This window comes from Lactuca serriola, chromosome 5 (assembly GCF_051521515.1).
Source record: "Lactuca serriola cultivar US96UC23 chromosome 5, Lser_US96UC23_V15, whole genome shotgun sequence".
Lineage (NCBI taxonomy): Eukaryota > Viridiplantae > Streptophyta > Magnoliopsida > Asterales > Asteraceae > Lactuca > Lactuca serriola.
In genome coordinates, this window is record NC_136412.1 from 352,631,882 (window position 1) to 352,637,881 (window position 6,000).

A 6,000-nucleotide genomic window follows, 5' to 3' on the forward strand; every position below is an offset into this window, starting at 1 on the left:
GATTAGAAATTGTTTTCTTATCAGCTTGAATGGTAACATGTCATCTTCATGCGGACATAGAGGAAACATTGGACCAAATATCTAGATAGTTTATTTTGACTATTAGTGATGCAACGGTACCAAATAGTTTCTTTTGATGATAAGTTTCAGACGACTATTTAGGGGCTTAAGGTTTAGAGGGAGGGTGTGTTGCAATAAATATTAGCAAATTGGTTAAAAAATGAGATTATTTATGAATGCAAATTTTCATATGTTCTTAGCAGGAACATGTTATACTTTAAAGAACACGTAATATATTGTTCTTGTATCATCTCCTATTCATATATAAGTATACATTAATCCTAAAAAAATAGTTATTTTGTCAAAATATTTGTTTAAAAACTAAAATAATATGTGAAGTTTATTTTAAAACGGGTAGATGCTAACACTCTTTTTCGTAATATGATTTTCATATATGAAAAACATAAATCATGATTACTTTTATAATTTGAAAAATTAAAACATGATTATTTTTATATATCTGACAAAATTTCCGTATAACAAAACTTTAGAACATAATTAATCGTTTAAAGATAATAATGAAATATTGAAATAAAGAATCAGTTAATTGGTTGCTATCTTATTTTTATTTTTATAAGGTGATAATCTCGTTATGTCTTATTTAAAAACTTATATTATAATATAATATAATATAATATAATATATATATATATATATATACACACACACACACACACACACAAATATTAGAGATTATTGGAATGTTAGATAGTGTAATAACTTGCAATTAAATATAATTTTCAAATAAAACTTAGTATGAGAAACTAACCAATATGATCAACGGTCAAAGAAGGCATTATAACTAGAACATAAACAAAGAACTATTAGGGATGAAACATGAAACTTTAAGGAGAAACATACAAATTTAAACCGTGAAGGATAACAAAAATCGACAAGTATATTTTTTAAGTAATTTAAACCAATATATTTTTAAAGTAATTTAAACCGGGCCGTAGGTTTATCCCAATATTGTTACCTTAAGCATTTCATCGAACAGGTAGTAGACAGGTAGACCAAACAAAATTTCCAAGTATCCAAATCAAGGTCTCAAATCCTAACACATCCAAAAAAACGAAAAAAAAAAAAACAAATCTGTGACTTTAACAACCAAAAGCAAAGGATATGACATACATTGTGTACGAGTCTATCGTTTATAATTTGATTGCTCAATTTATTGAACAATTCGTCAAAAGTATGAAAAAAATGGGGAATCCCATAGAATGATCTGATTCAAATTTCTAAATAACACAACTGTGACAATTAATTTTCAAACCCCAAAATTTGACACCCTCATAACATAAAAATCAAAATATATTTTACTTACGTTCACAAGAACCCAGATGAATTCAACCATTTCTGTTGTTCGTCAACTCCAATTTCGACCTACAAGAAATCTAAAAAAAATCAAGCAACTTGAGTAACAATCATTTTCATGTTGCCACAACTTTAATACAAATATCGATAAATAGTACAAATATTAGTTATCAAGAAATAAGCATATATGAGATGACTAAAAAATTGTCAAGTGGAATTTGAGTTACTTGTTTTCTTACCTTTATCTGATGTATTTATAATTCCAGTCGTTCGACTACAAATCTAAATCATTAAGTAAAAATCAAAACAACCTGTTTTCCCCTATTTTCTTCTCCACTACAAAACTTAGGTTAGATATATTATATAAAGAATTGAGGGAGATGGGGTATTTTTGCATTTTATTTTTTGTGAGATTTAATTGTCATTAATAGAATTCCTAATTTAATTCATTTTATTTTTGGTGATATTTAATTGTCATTAATAGAATTCTCAAATTTAATTCATTTTATTTTTGGTGAGATTTAAGTGTCATTAATGAAATTCTAATTTAAAACGTAATATACGTTTTATAAAATCTATTGACAAAAATAAATGGATTGACAAAGATGATGTCGTCAAATAATCCAAAGGTGGAAAATATATGATTGAAATGCAATCAATTGTCCTGATTTTTTCAGTTTAGAATTAAAGGTTCTCTTTTAATAATATTTAAAGATTTCTTATAATATTTACCATCAATAAAATATTATTCTTAATTTTCCCAATAGTCTCGTTGGACATAGTCTTATCATTATAATAGAATAAAAAATTAAATTGATTCTTATTTTTATGCTTACAAATGTTCCTATCCAATAAGATTATGACAAGTGTCATCATTCCATATTTTTTTTAACTAACTCATTAAGACTATATTAGGAATATATTAAATAAAATTAAAATGAATGGTGATTTGTCATAATTTTAATGGGTAGGAATAATTATAGGCATAAAAGGAATAAGAGTATCAAATACGTATGTAAATTTCGGTAAAAAAATGTTAACTTACTTTTTAAAATGGCAACGTATATATACTTTAATTTATTTATAAACTACTTCATAATTTTATGACACTCATGTATTACATGAATTTATTTAAAATAAAAATTCTAAACATTTAAAAAGTTTAAAATTATAAAAAAATAAAAAAAATTAAATTATTAAAATTAAATTATTTTTTCTCTTTTAAATTTAAACAATTAATTTAGATAAATAAACAAAAGAAACTAATGAAACTTTAATTTAGTCATTTTGAAATTAGAAAGAAAGTATATTAATGAAATTGATATATATTTATTATTACATTTAAGTATTATGTGAAATTTAATAAAATGAATAAATTATAAAATGACATGTGGAAAAAAATAAAAATAACAAGAAAAGACCATATAGCATAATGCATTAGAAGATGACAAGTGACAAAATCATTTTTATTTACTAGGGTAGATTTTCATAAGACTTAGAACCAAAAATGTCAACTTAATTTAACTTTTTTCTAGATTGTCTGTATATATTAAATTAATGTCGTATCATATTTAATTGGTTATCATGACATGCCAATTGGATGGTATTGATGAACTTAATTTCATACCCCACTAGGGTATATTATCATCGTTTTGCGGAGGACGTAATGATGTGACTCAAATTTTCGGTTCGACTTCTGGTTCTGGCTGCTTTGGTGAAGACATGAGATTGGTTGATTCGGTGAAGATCAGAGTCAAAATAGAAAACACACGGTCAGCCATTCTTCAGGAGGGGATCTCATGAAAACGCTATAAATGTTAAGTTAGCGACTTGAGAGAGGTGTGATGGTGAGAGGGTGAGTGATTAAGACAACTTAGTTTTCCCAACGGACAGGGGAGACCTTTATAGTAAGGTCTCACAACCAATTGGAATGATTGATTTTGATTAAAAATGAAAAAAATGGGTTTGAAATGCAGAATGTTACACATCGCACAACATAATGTGGTTTAGAGTTTATGCAGTGCGGTTTGCGATTTCTAATTTTACAAAATCGCACTGCACCTCACACACACAAACATACACATATACACACTCATGTATGTATGTATGTGTGTGTATATATATATATATATATATATATATATATATATATATATATATATATATATGGGAAAAGTGAATATGTGGCTGTGATGTACCTAAGTTTAGATATAGATCCTTTTAAACGACGTAGTTTTAAACAAAACAAATCCAATTTCATTTTCTCTTAGTTTTGTTTTAATAGAATACCATAGAATCAAGTTCAATTATGGAACTGAAATGATCAGTTATGTATTTTTATTGCAGATAATTATTGGAGTTTATAGAGAATATAAAAAAACAAATATTTTGTCTTTCAATTGAAAAACTATATCCAATGATTTAGTGAAAAGCTTGATTAAGGTATGACATGTTCTTCTTTTATCTTTTATTTTATTAGTTTTCATTTAGAATTTAGTAGGGTTGATTAAATGGTTACGACTTTTAATACTTTAAGTTCTTAGACACAATGAAGAAAAAGAACATAAATTTGATCGATTTACTAAGTCACATGATTAAGGAAGAATAGTAAAAGAGATATCATGATTAGTTTGGATATAAATGGATCAAAACTACATTGTTTGAAGGGTTCTATATATAAACTTAGGTACATGACAACCACATATTCTTTAAGCCCTATATATATATATATATATATATATATATATATATATATATATATATATATATATATCTTTATAACTTAATAAGCATTTAGCCTAAAATGCTGAATTTTAAGAGGTACAAGTCTTATTGCCTTATTTACAATGGGTTTATGCATTATAGAATAGACAAATCTTATCCGGTCAAACGCACGTATTGAAAAGTTCTCTGGCTCTGATCTTGAAATTGAACCGGTCAATAGTCAAAGATGAACCGCTATTCCTCAAGTTATGCCAATTGACTCGGTTAAGTGGAAACACTCTATTTCATACGCTCTAAGTTCTCGCCCATCTTCTTCTATATCATACACTCTTAGTTTCCTTTGTTGAAATCATTTCCCGTTTCTCTCTGTTCTTCCTTTCTCAGTAAAGAAACCCTAACATGACTCACCGCCGCCGTTTACCCCTCCCACAACTGAACCAAGAACCTATAAATGGATTTGCTGTCATCATCGGTTCCCGTTTTGCATTCTCTGTGACTATCTGTCTTCTCAATTGTCGACGAACACAACTTCCATTCACTATTTTTGATTTATGTAGTTTTTGTGTGTTTAATTTGTTTCTTCAAGGTTATCTTGGTATTGATTTCATGTTTAATTTTCTCTTACCGAGACATGAGACGTGAAAGATGAATCATCGGTGTTTCCATTCATAGGATAGCCTCCTTGTAACTGTCGTCTCTGCCACTGCCAAATCGTTGCTGTCTCCACCACCGTTGTTGGTTCAACGAATCACCCATCCCCAAATCCAATTTATAATCTCGCTTCCTCCCATGTATGTCTCATGGTGGTTAAGAAAATCCCCATCAATTGACGAATCACTTTATGTGTGTTTTAATTTGTTTCATTTATTTCATTACAGGACATAAGCTTGAAAGAACAAGGCTTTGGCGGATGACGAATCTCTCAAATCCCCTGATTTGAATTTTGAAATCACTCTCTAAACCCTACTGCCTCCTTCGACCACTATCCTGGTCATGTCTCTTCTATTTCTCTTTTGTTTTTTATATTTATGTTTATATTTCTTTTCTTTAATATATGTTTCAATCATAATCACACAGTGTCGTTAAATTATATTTTATTGGATTTTGGTTTGGTTTTTTTACTATGATTCATATGACGTCTCAATCCATTTCCTATGTATCTTCCCTATGGAAGGGCACTAATTTGTTCTTATTTTTTTATTAGGGCTTGATGAACACGAGTATATTTTCCAGCTTTGATTTTTTGTATTCTACTTTTCATATGCACTCTAAGATGCAGAGTCCACAAACAGTTGTTATTTAATTGCCCTGGTTTGAAATGTATGATGTGTGAAGGGTTGATTCTACCATGAAAGGTAAAAAGGATGTGGTATTCGTAGTTACATCACTATCTGTCTTCTCAATTGTCGACGAACACAACTTCCATTCGCTATTTTTGATTTATGTAGTTTTTGTGTGTTTAATTTGTTTCTTCAAGGTTATCTTGGTATTGATTTCATGTTTAATTTTCTCTTATCGAGACATGAGACGTGAAAGATGAATCATCGGTGTTTCCATTCATAGGATAGCCTCCTTGTAACTGTCGTCTCTGCCACTGCCAAATCGTTGCTGTCTCCACCACCGTTGTTGGTTCAACGAATCACCCATCCCCAAATCCAATTTATAATCTCGCTTCCTCCCATGTATGTCTCATGGTGGTCAAGAAAATCCCCATCAATTGACGAATCACTTTATGTGTATTTTAATTTGTTTCATTTATTTCATTACAGGACATAAGCTTGAAAGAACAAGGCTTTGGCGGATGACGAATCTCTCAAATCCCCTGATTTGAATTTTGAAATCACTCTTTAAACCCTACTGCCTCCTTCGACCACTATCCTGGTCATGTCTCTTCTCTTTCTC